Below are 14,277 nucleotides of genomic sequence, written 5' to 3'. Positions count from 1 at the left end.
GTGACCGAGACGTGTAACCAATGGCACCCCATACCATCACGCCGGGTGATACGCCATTATGGCGATGACGAATACACGCTTCCAATGTGCGTTCACCGCGATGTCGCCAAACACGGGTGCGACCATCATCATGCTGTAAACAGTACCTGGATTCATCCGAAAAAATGACGTTTTGCCATTCGTGCACCCATGTCCCAGGTTCGTCGTTGAGTACACCACAGCAGGCGCTCCTGGTTGTGATGCTGCGTCTAGGGTCACCGCAGCCATTGTCTCTTAGCTGATAGTCCATGCTGCTGCAAACGTGGTCGAACTGTTCGTGCAGATGGTTGTTGTCTTACAAACGTCCCCATCTGTTGACTCAGGAATCCAGACGTGGCCGCACGATCCGCTACAACCATGCGGGTATTATGCCTGTCATCTCGACTGCTAATGATACCAGGTCGTTGGGATCCAGCACGACGTTCCATATCACCCTCCTGAAGCCACCGATTCCATATTCTGCTAACAGTCATTGGATCTCGACCAACGCAGCAATGTCGCGATACGATAAACCGCAATGGCGATAGGCTACAATCCGACCTTCATCAAAGTCGGAAACGTGGTGGTGCGTATTTCTCTTCCTTACACGAGGCATCACAACAACGTTTCACCAGGTAACGCCGGTCAACTGCTGTTTCTGTATGAAAAATCGGTTGGAGACTTTCCTGGTGTCAGCACGTTGTAGGTGTCGCCACCGGCGCCAACCTTGTGTGAATGCTCTGAAAAGCTAATCATTTGCATATCACAGCATCCTCTTCGTGTCGGTTAAATTTCGTGTCTGTAGCATGTCATCTTCGTGGTGTAGCAATTTTAATGGCCAGCACTGTAGTTTGCTGTAATTATCGCGTTTTCCATTCGACAGATAACATCCGCAAAGCCAGTGCCCTTTACACGGACCTGAAACATACATTTGGAGAACGACAGAGCGTATGCTGATCATGGATGACGCTTATTCATGCCTGTGCTTCAAACCAACACAACAATGTAACCACACTGTTTCATCACTATTACCGGCGCAAAAGTACCCCGCTTCAGTTAGCTGATCCAGTCGCTGCTTGCAAGGGGTCACTCGTCTAATGATGCTAATCTAGCCTCCTGCGTGCTATATGTAGACTACACTGGCCCGGCACGATTTCAGCTGAATTCTACTAAGGTGTTGGTCTGGTAAATAATTTGGACGTATCTCTATTCCGTGCAAGTGTACCTCCTACACCTACAAATGCAGGATGAAGCAAAAGTCTACTTAGAAAAATCAGATCGGGTGTATTTTGGAAAAAAACGTGTATCAAAACGAGAAGGTGGCAATACTGTCACATCCTGCAGCGCATCGGAATGTACAGAGGAACGTGTATCACCCCACACTACTACTCTACCAATCGTAGCTGGCTAACTGATAGTTCCGACTTGCGCATCGAGCGAGCAGTTCACCCTGAATTCCGCCTGTGCTGCAGCACCGCGTGCTTTGAATTTTTGTTTACGCAGTCTTTGTGAGTATTGGACGATGTCGCATTGTTGTTGCCTTGCGGAATGTGTTGTTGGTTTGTTCTCTGGCGGCAGCGTCCTCTGCCGGGCAATTGATGTCTGTCGAGACTCCCAAGAATATTCCTCGTCAGGGTATCGTTAGTTTCAGTTTTACCCGTCATGTACAACCAGGCTTTTCAGAAATTTAAAATTGGTTGGTCGATACGATTCTAGTTACATCTCATCAGGTAGATAATGTTTATTTTGATTCTGATTTCTATGCCTTTTTTGTGAAGTTTCTAGATACCCTGCAAATTAACCGGCATCTCTCTCAAGCTAGTTCTCAAGTGATGTTTACACATCGCGATGGTTCCGTTAGTCAAGTCCTTATAACAAATGCAGCGATCGAGTGTATTCCGGTTTACAATCTTCCACCCGAAGTGGACGATTCATTTCTTAAGGCGCTGTTACTTCCTTTTGCAGTCGTTCGGCATATCCCGCGGGAACACTGGGCTGCACAACATTACCGGATTCATGTTACGTGTGCAAGGTAAGAAGTTGCAAATGGTTCAAATGGCTCTGAGTACTATGCGACTTAACTACTGAGGTTATCAGTCGCCTAGAACTTAGAACTAAGTAAACCTAACTAACCTAAGGACAGCACACACATCCATGCCCGAGGCAGGATTCGAACCTGCGACCGTAGCGTGGTAAGAAGGAACCTGCTTCCTTTGTAATGGAAGTGGCCATCTCAGATGTCCGCGTCATGTTACGGTCTAAATGTCGTCCTATTAAAAACGCCGTCCCTTGGCTATCAGTACTTCTCCACCTTCAGTGGACGGTGGAGAGACATTATCCCCATTTCGCGCGATTTTCCCCCAATACCGGCTGGTTTAGGTGCTGCCCCTGCTGCCGTCAAGGCGACGGCGATCCCAGATGGTAAAGATTTCGAAGTGAGAACTACAAAATCTCTGAGAACGTGACGGTAAAGGATGCTTCTTCCCGTTGTGACGTTTTGAATACTGATGTTGACTGCGGTTCTTGTTTCACCAGGGATGACGTGACTTGTTCTGTTGATGTTAAAATAAGTGTTGCATCTGCGTCCTCTCCACCCATAGGAAGATCTGTTCCGGTGCTTTTCGATTATTTAAGGGAGACATTGTCTGCTGTTTTTCCTTTACAGTGTCCTAAGCAATACCACTCCTTCCACATTCCAATACCGTGGAGCAACAGGTTACTATGGATTGTCATCCGGTTAGTCACATGAATCAGACACCATTGCCTGTCCCTTCTTTATCTGATGATGAGGTTCATCACTCCCGGTTGTATTTATCGCATCCCGATTAGTTGAGTGGGACTGCCAGCACCCCTCCTCCCTTTCCACAGTGACTTTACGAGCCCCCATCCTTGGCGTCAAGATGGAATGATGGGAAACAACGTTTTCAACCTGAGCGTGCGTCGCACAAAAAAGAAATGAAAATAAAGATAGAGCATGGGATCTGCTGCACCTTCCGGTGAGGAGGATTCAGATCCTGTAACTTTTTCGTGCCGGCCGCTGTGACCGATCGGTTCTAGGCGCTTCAGTCCGGAACCGCGCTGCTGCTGCGGTCGCAGGTTCGAATCCTGCCTCGGGCAATGATGTGTGTGATGTCCTAGGGTTAGTTAGGTTTAAGTAGTTCTAAGTCTAGGGGACTGATGACCTCAGATGTTAAGTCCCATAGTGCTTGAGCCATTTGAACCATTTGTAACTTGTTCTCCGCCATCTGCCGGTGTTGTGCAGAGGGACGTAACGCGTAAATTCTTTACTCGTTCTCTTTCCATGCATTACATGTGTCAACCAATGCACGTATATACGTTTCTTACCTAAAATATCAATATGATAAGTTCTCTTATATTGCTTCCTGCTTTACGACAGTTTATTTATGATTCCCAAGCGGATGTCGTATGTCTGCAAGAGGTGTTCTTCGATGTGATTTGACTGCCTGAGTATTCTGTCTTTTAGTGTTGCGCTGGAAAATTCTGTTGACACGGCCGTGGTTGATAGGGATAGTATTCCGTATTCCGTCGACGAACTTTGAAACACTTTATAGTGGTTGAGGTATTACGACCTAGGCTTAATTTTTTTTAATGCTCCATCTGGATCAGGTCGTACATCTGACTCCTTGCACTTTTATAAGGAAGAATCAATTATTTACTTCGTCAAAATCCGCTAAACATTTTGATGGGACAGCTCCTTACGCTAGCTACTATTGTCGTGAACTTCATTATATGATGGCATCATTGAGTCTACAAGATGCTTGGATCTGTAGCTATTCCACATAAGTGCGGTTTACGTATTTTATAGCTACTTCTAATAGTCGACTAGACCGTGCTTATTTGTCTGCTGTCCCATACACCCAGGTTTTGTCAATTGATGCTATTTCTGCCAGCTTCACTGACGAGTGTGTTGTTTCAATGACTCTTCATCACGTCCCGCAGCCTGTACATCTTTCTTCCTCTATTATGAGATATATATTTTACACGTGGCGTACCCTTCTCTGGATGATATCTTCGCTGCCGTGTGGAGAAGGGCAAGCCCTTCTTAGTGCGTTATCCATCACATAAGGAATGGTGGACTGCCATTGCCAAACCTCGACTTCGCACTGCACTCATACGTTTCAGCGCTGGCAAAGCGGCTGAAATGAGGCGGACTCGGGAATTTTTTTATGCTGCCCTTCGTAATCTTTATAATAGCGATCGAGACATCCCTTTGAGGGTTGTAAATGTTCACGAGGTGAAGGCGAAACGCCTGCAACTCTAAAGACTGCAACTGGATGGTCGTTTGCGTTCCTAGCCATGTTCGATTCTCCAGGATGAGTTGGCGTCTCCGTATCATCTAAGTCGGCTTTCTACGCGATCTCAGAGGACATGTGTCACAACCATTCGTTCTAAAGACGGAGGTGAGTGGTTTTCCCAACTTGATATAATGCGTGAACTTTCCCGGTGTTTTCCCGATCTTTACACTGTAGATGAATCAGACGGTATACCGTCTGTTGATTTTACTTGCCTCATTGATAGTGTTGTTACGTCAGCTCTCCGTGCCGCGTGGTTAGAGGCGCCATGTCACGAATCGCACGGCCCCTCCCGCCGAAGATTCGAGTCCTCCCTCGGGCATGGATATGTGTATTCTCCTTAGCGTAAGTTAGTTTAAGTAATGTGTAAGTATAGGGTCCGATGACCTCAGCAGTTTCGTCGCTTAGGAATTCACACACATTTGAATACTTTTTAAGCTCTCAAATGTTCTAATGTGTGTGAAATCTTATGGGACTTAACTGCTAAGGTCATCAGTCCCTAAGCTTACACACTAGCTTACACACTACTTAACCTAAATTATCCTAAGGACAAACATACACACCCATGCCCGAGAGAGGACTCGAACCTCCACCGGGACCAGCCACACAGTCCATGACTGCAGCGCCTTAGACCGTTTAAGCTCTCCTTTAGGACTTTTTGGCGCCTTTTCACCATGATAACTATCTGAGACAGTGGTTAGCTCTGCTTTCCGCATATCAGAGTGTTTGTATGGTCTCCACAAAGAATTTTATGTTCAGATTTTTCCTGTGATAGTAGATAGGAAAACATCTATGGTGAATGAAGTGGTGCAAGAGAGACACATCTCACCTTTCTTTAAGGTCCGAAACCTTGTTTTAATTTCCATATAGACGGGACGCCTGTCCGTGGATCGGATCTGACCGATAACGCTACTCAATTTTGATTATAAAATCGTAGTGGTGGCGATGATTTTCTGTTATGAGGGTTGACGGCTGTTCGTTTTAATGATGGTGTACGATGGATGTTCACCTCGCTGATTATTGTTATTCAGGTCTCTACTGACGTGTGTAGTCATTTTACTCTCCCCATACAGATGTGTCGAGGTGTCCTGCAAGAGTGTCCCCTATCTGTGTCGTTATTCGTGCTATTTTTGGAACCCTTATTGCGGTCGATATCTGCTAGATTGGGTGGTTGGTCATTATTGGGAGAAAGGTTAATCGTCCGCGCGTATGCAATGACGTTATGGTGCTTCTTCTTACTCATGACGATATGCCCAGGCTCAAGGACGTTTGGATTCATTTTGTCGTCCTACGGGAGCGCAGCTTAACGACGGGAAATGTCGGCTACTCAGTTTGCGAGGATTTGTCGCAGTTTAGATTCCATGGGATGTGGCGGTCTCCCGACATCGACCGTCGGGTTTTATCATTGATCGATGTCAGATAAAGATGGCTACGTTAAACTGGAAGTCCGTCACGTACAGAACTCAAGAGCGACCCTTGAACACCATCGTATCTCTCTCTCAATACTTCATAAGTTTCGGACCATGGAAACTTATGTGTTGAATAAAGCCTATTTTGTTATACAAATGTTTCACCTTTCTTCTATAATATCCCGAAAGTTACAATTATCGGGGAAGTTTACATGGTGAAACTCAATTTTTCGGGTGCGTTATGAGGTTATGGTTCAAAATGGTTGAAATGGCTCTGAGCACTAGGCGACTTTACTTTTGAGGTCATCAGTCGCCTAGAACTTAGAACTAATTAAACCTAACTAACCTAAGGACATCGCACACATCCATGCCCGAGGCAGGATTCGAACCTGCGACCGTAGCGGTCGCTCGGCTCCAGACTGCAGCGCCTAGAACCGCTCGGCCACTGCGGCCGGCTAAGAGGTTAGGGAGAGATCCCGAATGATGGGAGATTTGGGCCTCCCTGATGTTCGTGCCAAGGCTTCTGCATTATTTTTTCGACGCACTATTTTAACGTATCTTCGCGGCCCTCAGTCACTTACAGCTCGTCTCTTTGCCTGTCTCCGATCAGCGAGTTCAACCCAAGCCGTTGATGTTGCTGGGATAAATAATAAATTAAGGCATATTCGGGAATTTTTTATAGATGTCAGCTATTTGGGAGTTGCTATTCTTTCCCATTCGCATGTCTGTAAAAGTCTGCCAGTGTTTGCTGAGTGGTCAGCGCGACAGAATGTGACGCCAAGGGGCCCGGGTTCGATTCGCGGCTGGAGCAGGAGATTTTCTCCGCTGTGGCACTGGGTGTTGTGATGTCATCATCATTTCATCCCCATCTCCGTCGCACAAGTCGCTCAGTTTGGCGGCGAATGCTATAAGTACTTGCCCTCGGCGGCCGAACTTCCCCGAATGGGATACTCCCGGCCCACAATGCCGTACGCTCATTTCCATTTTCGCTCTGTAAAAATGCTGTTATGCCGCTGGGCGTTTCCAAATCGCGTTCCTCTGTGTAGTCCCTGTCGCCAAAGACAGACTGAACTTGTCTTTTACTACATACAGAAAATCTCCCTCTGTTTCTTACAAAACTGACAAAATTAGCATATTCCGTTCCTAGTTTTACATCCATTGGCGCAAATTTCTCACTTTTGTTGTATGGACTACCTTCTTCCAGAATTTAGTTTGCAGCTATGGGATTGATACGTTCGGCATTCATCTGTCGCATCAGTCCGTGAGCAACTTTTCCTCTAAGATCCAGAAGTTGTATCTTACTATACAAGCACACAGCACAGTTCATAAGAAGCTACAAATACTTTCTGGATCTTCTCCCCAGCCCACAAACAGACCTAAATCTGTGTCACCATGGTTCACAAATTTTATGTTACAACTATAGACCTTTGCTATAGAAGAGCACTGAACGGTGATTTTAATGCTGTCCTTCTGCTTCATGATGGCAATTATTACTTCTGTTCCTTGGTAACTGGAAGCCTAACACACAATGTTGCTTTCTTTCAAAAAAGTAGCCCAATTACAGAGAATGATATTCTATAATGAAAGATATCTCTTTTCATTTCCTTAGATGGTGAAAGGCCTGATGCGAATCTTTTAATATTTATCCTGTTTATGCCAAAAATTAAAACTTCCTCAACGTTATCCCTGTAGACAGGAAAAAATAGACACATCAAAAAATGTTTTGCCTCACCCCATTCCCCAGAACTCCTGAAGATTGACGTCGACTGTGGAAATTGTATCACAGACATAGTCCGTTTGATTGTTCAGAGATAACACTAAACCCGCCCAAAGTTGTAAACAACCATGCATAAGCAACGCCTCTTAGACGGAGAGGGTCCGACGGCCGATCAGATCCAGTCCTTCCACCAGTAAGGAGGTACACGGCTCGTGTTGTCTGTAGTTCAACCATGCCTAGACGGTCAATACCACCGTTCGAACGCGTCCACATTGTTGCTTTGTGCCATGAAGGGCTCTCAACGAGGGAAGTGTCCTGGGGTTTCGGAATGAACGAAAGCTGTGTTGTTCGGACATGGAGGAGATACAAAGAGACAGGAACTGTCGATGACATGCCTCGCTCAGGCCGCCCAAGAGCTCCCACAGCTGTACGGATCGTCGCCAGATTCATCTTCGGCCTGGAATCTCATTAATTGCAGTAGAATTGTTTCAGCCTGTCTTGGAACTTATCGTGAATCTGTCTGTCCCTGAAAGCGTAGCAGTAGATAACGCGATAGTGTGTTTCATAGGCACGGAAAAAGCAAATTTCCAGAAGCTGAATTTGTCCATTGGTTCCAGGTGGTATGAATTGCAATGTCACACGTTTTTCAGGAGGGATGGTTTGCTATAAAGAGGTATGATTTATATCTGTAGACTAGGAATCAAGCAAAAGTAAGTTATTTTGACCACATATTGGCCGAAAGCAGTGTTCCTACCATAGTTGTACTTCTCTTACGCCCATTTTCCCACTCTTGCTTGCTGTGACGAAAATATTCCCCATTGCTATCGCAAGATTACTCGCATTAGAAAGAATCGCAGGGGCAGATAACCTCCAACTTCTCACAGCACAATAAATAACTTTCAAGCCAGGTTACCATCCAGATTAACAGTCTGCATAATTTAATACGAATGCGTTAAGGCATTGATGTTAGTTGCTGTTGATACAACTCTCTAAGTACTTCTAATTTCCACGCTGCTTTCGTATGTAATTTCTCTTCAGATCGTGATTGACCGAGCTGAGAACAAATTCCTTACTGAACTGTGGGATAAGTTTGCTTATCTCATCTACAAAGTTTTGAAATTTCGGACCGATTCTGCAAATTGGTGTGCATCGTCAGGCTGACTATTTGTTTCAAATTTGGTTATCTTACGTCTTGCAATTCTGTATCACTCATTGATGCTATGAAACAATCAAATGTTTCCCTTGCCGCGAGCAATGTGATGTTCATAATGTAGTAGGCCACCATCAAGCATATCCAGTAAATTGTATCGAGCATCTTTGAAAGGCGCAAACAAGTTTTTGTTACTATTCCCTTGAATATCCGTAGTTTTTCATGCGCACTACACGTCCAATTGCTGTGGACTTATTCGAAATCTTTTCTTTTTTTCTACTATGCTGCGGATGGTCTTCCATGAGCGTAATTATGTTTAGTACCTGCTCCTTCGACAACGATTGTCCTTTACTACGACTCACTGCAGATGGGATATGTGGCTCCTTGTCCGACAAGGATGATTAATTACATGCGTCAACACCTGTTTCAATATCACATTCACTTGTTAAGCACGTATCGTCACCATTGTACTCCTCATGTACATTATCCGCACCGTCGAGTGTATAAGACATCACACATTCCACGGACTCATCTTGCAAGTAAGCTAATATTAAATCTGTCACTCCTTTCTCACTATGTGAAATTTCCTTTGTTCCTTTCTGACGAAATGTCAACTTCAGCAACTGTTGTTGTACATGTAATGCTAGTTTTGCTTCTTTATCGTTTCCATTTCTGGGCTTTTTATCGACACCACTAGTACTGTGGCACGGTTGTGGGTTACTAGTCGACTAAGCACTTCAACTACGATCCATAGCCTTACCCTGTGCTCACCACTGGAAACCTCCAGTCCCTCTCCCTGTCGCCATTTGCAACCAATACTGTGGTTGCATGGTAGACACTATGTGGTGCCTCTTGCGATCTCGCACTCAAGACGTTCCTTATAATAGATATACTCTGCCTAATTTTAACCTTAAATTTTGATTATTTTGACTCAAAAGAACTCTTTTAACTCGCGAAGTTATTGAGAAAAATCGTGTCAGAATTTCGTATAAATCGCGGGACAATGGCGTGGTTAATTTTTTAAATTATGATCTTACCATTATGTCGAAATTTTCACGCTATCTTAATCTTTGCACACACTTTTTAGCACCTACGTGTCCAAAACTCAAATGAATGTAATCGATAACCTCATCTATGTATTCAGTCTTTCCATTCTTCTAAATTCTCACTACTTCACGTAAACAGTTCTCCACTATATATCCTGCAATATTTCACCAATTTATTTTCACTATCTTTCTTATCCTGGTCCCTGTTTATCATTTTCCATATCTTATTCTGATTCTGACAGCTTCTCAAATTTTTAAAGTTACTTTCTACTTCTTTGTCGCCTTGAACTCCCTTTGTATACGCAGTTTTACATGTTCCTGACCTACATCACGTCCTACCTCATCATTCTCTCCTCTAGGCAGTCAGGATAAATCATCTGTTGTCTTGTTCTGTGTACCCTTAACATATTTGATTTCAAATTGAAACTGTTGCACAAACACCGTCCAAACATTCAAAATTTTTTTAAAAATCTGAGGGCTTGGTGATCAGTGTCAATGATGGTTTTATTTCCACATAGGTAATCTTGGAACTGTAGAATCTCCAAATGTTGTCAGTGCTTCTCGCTCTGTCACAGCGCATTATTCCTCAAACTTAGCTAATGATCTGCGTGCAAAAGTTATCGTCCTGTCATCTTCTGCCTCCTCATCCACCAAATTCTGGAGCAGTTCCACTCCAACACACAACCCACTTAAGTCAGTCCCTAAACAAAACAACCGACAAAGATTTGGATAGTGTAAAATCCTCTCCTCCTTCAAAACCTTCTTCAGTTCATCAAAAGCTTCTTGACACTCGTTTACCGGAGAAAAACCTACAGTAGGGCGTAACCTTTTCATCTTTTCAAGGTCAACTCTAATACCAGTTTTGGATAGTATTCTACCAAACGTTTAATCTCTTTTCTAACAAGCTTCAACTTTTGAAGGTTAAGGAGCATACCCAATTTTCTTAAAGCTTAAAATGCCTCATTCAATAGGTTACAATATTCTTACCAAAATTATAAAGTAGTCAACAGGTCGTACACATATATCGTTATTTTGGAACTCATCTCTGATCCTAAGACTTGGTCTGCCGTCCATATAAACACCAAAACACCTACGTTCATTCCAAAAGGGACAACAATATATTGGTAATACTTTCTGTACACCAAAAAGCTGTATACTTTCGATACTCTTTAGCAGGTGAAACTTGCCAATAACCAACAGTCAAGGCAAGACAGGTTACGTAATTCACTTTTTAATACTTCTGCAATATCCCCACCATATATCCTGGGTAATAAGCCTTCCTCCTCAATAATGTATTCAACGTTCAAGTATCTATGACAATCTGTGCACTACCATATATTTTACCCGTAACGATCAAAGGGGTACTGTATTCACTGTTATTCCTTTCTGTAACTCCACATTCCACAATTCTTTCACGTTCCTTATACACTGTTTCTGCTGGTGCATATGGCTTAGAAGAAGTTTTTCTTGATAAAGGCTCATGCAGTTATTTATCCAGTTTACGCTGTAGGTTCTTAACTTTACCTGGTCTGCCAGAAAATAATTCTCTGTTTAACTATAAAACTTCTCCCAGTACCTCTTTCTGTGGCTTATCCATTGCTTTAATTTTAGTAATTTGGTTCTTCTATTACTCTATCATCCCATTCTCATTTCCATCACATACATAGTCCAAGTTCAGTTTTAACTCGCCAAAATCAGTTCCTATTGGGATCAAATTCAATTTCAGATGTCCCATTAATTTTTTTTGTGTGCTACCAAATCACCAAAATTCACACTCATGTTTTTACCCCTCACTTTCAAAACTAGCAAAACTGTCCCAACATTTAAGCTATGCTTTACACTCTGTTAACCAAACCATATCCAAATTTATATCTACACTCAGACCATGTATCACAAGAAATGTGCACCATACTTATACCCAAATTTCAAATTCCAAAATTAATGTCTCTTAACAGTTATACTTAATTTACCTAAAGCACAAGCATTTTTAATGCCATTAATGACACATCCAATGTATGAAAAGCTCCCGGTAATCACAATGATTTCATTACCAGTGACCAAAAGAGGTTTCTCTCCTCTACCAGGTGTGCCAGTTTTCACAAAATTTTGTCCAACGCAAATATCATCAACTTCACCTACCTCAAGTGATAAGTCCCAGTCAGCATCGCAATGTGTCCAGCAATTAAAACATAATTGCCGATTTTTATCTTCTTCTGACTGTCTTAAAATTGCAATTAAGCTTGTTTGCTTATCATTGCAAGCTGCCAACACTTAATCTTTCCTAATAACGAAACACTGATTTTTACTTCAACACCTATATCTGTTTGATAGTTCAAAGATTCTGTGGTGGTCTTCTCAATAATTTCAGAAAATTGTCCTTCTCCTTCACTCTCTCCTTCCTGCAATCTATTACTTGGAGGAAATGCACCCACTTGCCTCCTTTTATATGCCTCTTCAATGCTACTACTTTCACTAATGTCATCCTCATAACCATTATCATTTTCATTTCGCAGTACATCCTTTTCCTTCCTGCAATCTCCTTGCTGCTCCTTATATTCTTTAACACCGTCATACATAAGGCATACATTGGCTCCACATTACATATATAATATTAACTTCAGACATAGTCTCTTCAATTGCCAGGCTGTGACTTCCACTTATTCTGTCACCATAATTTATTTCTATCATTACAGAGTCTCCCATTTCAGAATGACCTCTGTTATTTTCAAATAACTCATTTATCCTCTTCCACCTCCACATCTCACATTTATTTGTATAACATCGGTTTTCATAGAGTAAAGTCTATGTTTGCCACCTATCTACAACCCTCAGCCTCTTCAGAAAATCTTTGACATTATTTAAAATTCCCACCGTTAGTGTGGCTTGCACGAGTGGCGATGAGCGGCCTTGCTATAATTGGCCGGCGCTCGGAATCTAATGCGAGACTCTACAGCTTTTCGAGCTATCGCATATCACAATAAAACACGTGAATACATCTGACAAAAATAACACAAACATACATAAAGACACGCCCCTCCAAAACACACGTTCAGACATATGCAATAACATGCATGGCCAACGCACAGACTTCGTTAAATTTTATTTCTTTTCCGCAGTCTTGCATTCGGGAAGACGAGCGCTATACTAGTCTAGGGCAACACAAGAAATCTGCAGTGGCAGAACATAGCAAGACTACGGAAAACAAATAAAATTCAGCGAAGCCTGTGTGTTGGCCAAGCAGCCGGTTATGAGGAAACGCAAAATCAGAGAGGCCATCGAAATACCTAAACACCCTAATAACATGAATAGGGAGGATGGACTCAGGCTTGCCCCATCTTGGCTGCCAGCAATCAGAGCCCAACAGACCGCATTGTCAACACGAGGCACGAGCACTACCGGTGAGTAACTGCTACCGCGCGGCCGACGTCCAGCATTTGGTAAACTGCAGCCAACTTCTCATTCCACGGTGGGCAACAATCATGGCACATAACACAAGAGTCAATAGACAACAGAGGTTAGGGTCGCAATCCATCGCAATAACCTATTAAAATAAATTTCCGCCTCCTTCTTCCTTAACTAACGAAAGATACGAACTATCTTTTTAAAATTATGACGTAATGGCATGCGCAGTGAACAGTAACAACAAATATAAGGGACACTGCATAGCTAGAACGTACCAGTAGACCCAAAAGAAGGCCGCTGCAACTGCGGTCGAAACGTTGGTTTTTCTCTAGCAGCAGCAGCTGTATTTTATACATTATGACGAGGTACCATACTCAGAAAACTTTTATGTCGAGTAGGTGATTCATCTTAACTCGCTTGGAAATTCAAGCCGGCCGAAGTGGCCGTGCGGTTAAAAGCGCTGCAGTCTGGAGCCGCAAGACCGCTACGGTCGCAGGTTCGAATCCTGCCTCGGGCATGGATGTTTGTGATGTCCTTAGGTTAGTTAGGTTTAACTAGGTCTAAGTTCTAGGGGACTAATAACCTCAGCAGTTGAGTCCCATAGTGCTCAGAGCCATTTGAACCATTTGGAAATTCAAAGTACCGGCGAAGACGGTACCACGCGTAGTAAACAGTTTATACAGGGTGAAGCGAAATTCGCGCACTCGGGCTTCGCAGCGCAACTCCTCACATGCCAGCGATAAGAAAAGTCTGTCACAAAATTTTATCCGGCGAGTATGGTAACTACCTCTGTCAGCACACAATAGTTGTGTTGTTCAGTTGGATGCCGGCATGGTAACTCAGCGTGTTCGGTCAGAGGGTTAGCTGCCCTCTGTAATAAAAAAAAAAAAACTGAGTTAATGGATCAACGACGAACTGAAACGGGTGTCTTGTGACGTCCGCCCCGAGCAGATACAAAGAACGAAGACGAACTCATTTAGATTTAAATAAAAAAAAAAAAAGTGGCTGCAGTGGATAGAGTTTTGGGTTAGCATGCAAGAGGTCGATGGCTCGATCCTGGGTTGGTGCGCGTGTTTTATATTTGGTAAATGTAGTCCAAGTGGTACGGTATCTGACATCTTAATTGTCAACAGCGATTGTAGCGGGTCCTCTAGAAAACACTTGCGCATAAAAATTACTGTCGTAGGTATGGAAGATTGGTCAGCTTTGAAAGAAGCCTTTT

Source organism: Schistocerca nitens, chromosome 3, assembly GCF_023898315.1.
Source record: "Schistocerca nitens isolate TAMUIC-IGC-003100 chromosome 3, iqSchNite1.1, whole genome shotgun sequence".
Taxonomy (NCBI): Eukaryota; Metazoa; Arthropoda; class Insecta; order Orthoptera; family Acrididae; genus Schistocerca; species Schistocerca nitens.
This window is presented reverse-complemented; position numbering follows the sequence as displayed.